Source organism: Salvelinus sp. IW2-2015, linkage group LG27 (genome assembly GCF_002910315.2).
Source record: "Salvelinus sp. IW2-2015 linkage group LG27, ASM291031v2, whole genome shotgun sequence".
In the NCBI taxonomy this organism is placed as follows: Eukaryota; Metazoa; Chordata; class Actinopteri; order Salmoniformes; family Salmonidae; genus Salvelinus; species Salvelinus sp. IW2-2015.
Window position 1 is genome coordinate 26,972,645 of NC_036867.1, and position 2,257 is coordinate 26,974,901.

Genomic DNA, 2,257 nt, shown 5'->3' on the forward strand with positions numbered 1-2,257 from the left:
AGCCAGCCAGCAGGGAGCGGCTCATGCTATTGTGTGTACTGTGTGAGTTGGGGGCTCCYCCTCTGCACTCTGCACTGGGGGTCAGAGTGACCCAGGCAGCCAGCCAGCCAGCAGGGAGCGGCTCAYGCTATTGTRTGTACTGTGTGAGTTGGGGGCTCCCCCTCTGCGCTCTGCGCTGGGGGTCAGAGTGACCCAGCCAGGGCTACACACATCCAGACATGCCCCGCTGTGTGTGCAAGAGGACAGCCCAGTGGTGCACGGGTGAACTGTACACACGGCTACACACCCCCAGGGGCACAACGGGGGCGTAAGTTGGCTGTAGAGAGGATACTAATATTGTCAGCGGCACACAAAGTCATCGTTACCCCCGTGTCGCGTGCTCTCCCCCGCCTCTGCTGCTCAGTGGATCCGATCGGTGGACCCGATCAGTGGACCCGATCAGTAGACCCGATCAGTGGACCCGAGCAGCCATGACCGTGCGTTTCACTGCAGCGCAGGTCCTAGAACAGATCTTCTCCGGCGTCGACCAAGAAGACTATTCCGATTCCGAGGAGGAGGAAGAGGTTTCAGAAGACGAAGACGGGGAGGAATGCGACCCTGGTGAGGACGAAGGTGAGGAAAAGAACGCCTCGGCCGGGGGCCAAAGGGAGACGCCGTTGCTGTCGAAAAATGACAAATTCGAATGGTCCCCCGTGGCCTACGGCCGCCGCCACAGGGCCCGTACGCTCTGCCATGACGGGCCAGACGAGACTCCGGGCCCCACGGCCTATGCCGCGACTCACGCCCGCGACATCGTGTCCGCCTTCCGCCTGTTCGTCACACCGGCGATAGAAAGGATAATTGTGGACATGACGAATTTGCACGGGGCGAGAAAATACGGCGACGGCTGGCTAGCCATGGACGCCACCGACCTGCGCACCTACGTAGGGCTGCTGATCCTAGCGGGCGTCTACAGGTCCCGAGGCGAGGYTGCGGCCAGCCTGTGGGACGCGGAGAGCGGCAGGACCGTGTTCCGAGCCTCCAAGGTCTTTCACAGGTACTCGAGGCTGCTGCGATTCGACGATCGCCAGTCGAGGCCCGCCAGACTCACAACGGACAAACTCACAGCCATACGAGAAGTCTGGGACCTGTGGGAGGCGCGCCTGCCCTCTACAACCCGGGGCCTGACGTGATGGTGGATGAGCATCTGGTCCTGTTCAGAGGTACTGCGTGTGTGTGCATGTGTGCGTAGAGAGAGCTAGTATATTTATAACGTAGCACTCATTGGCCCCCATGAGCCGGTAACAACGCCAATCTCTTCTCCTCCTCGCCAAAGGCTGCTGTCCTTTCCGTCAGTACATTCCCAGCAAGCCAGCGAAATACGGCATCAAGTCGTGGGTGGCCTGCGACGCCAAGTCCAGCTACGCTTGGAAGATGCAAGTGTACACCGGTAAGGCGGCCAGCGGAGGCCCCAAGAAGAACCAGGGGGATACGCGTCGTCCTCGATCTGACAACGGGACTGAGAGGAACCTCACCATGGTGGGCACGGTGAGAAAGAACAAGGCCGAGCTCCCGCCGGCGCTGCTCGAGTCCAAGGGCAGACAGGTCCTGTCCTCTAGGTTTGCCTTCACGCCCACCGCCACTCTAGTGTCCTACCTGGCAAAGAAAAATAAGAACGTGCTACTTCTGAGCACCCTGCACATGCAGGCCCAAGTCAGCGATCTCCGCGACAGGAAGCCAGTCGTCATCCAAGACTACAACTGCAACAAGGGCGGCKTGGACAACCTAGACAAGGTGGTCGGCACCTACAGCTGCAGATGGATGACTGCCCGCTGGACCCTGGTCGTCTTCCACAACATTCTCGACGTGTCCTCCTACAACGCCTTTGTCAGGCGTTGAAATCAAGCCTGACTGGATGCCTCGCAAGTGGAACAAGATGAGGGTGTTCCTGGAGCAGCTGGGAAAGGCACTTGTGAAGCCGTTGATCCAAAGAAGGCAGTATCTCCCCCGCACGGAAGCGACGTCAGCTCTTGTCAAAGTCCTACAGAGTGCTACCGCAGCTCGTGATCAACAGCATGAGGAGCCCGCCGCTGCCCCGCGCGCTGCCCCGGTCACCGGGGCAAGTAAGAGGAAGAGGTGTCAGCTCTGCCCACCCAAGAAGGACTCCAAAACACACACGGTGTGCTGCAGGTGTAAGAAATACATCTGCAAAGGCTGTTCACACGCATACTGTCACACTTGCGCTCATTGGGCCTTTAGCCAACACGGGACAGGGTGA

General features: G+C 59.6%; 1 pseudogene; it reads left to right on the top strand.

Moving 5' to 3' along the window:
- The first annotated feature begins 218 nt into the window (after positions 1 to 218).
- LOC111953918 (piggyBac transposable element-derived protein 4-like) lies at positions 219 to 2,257 on the top strand (annotated as a pseudogene).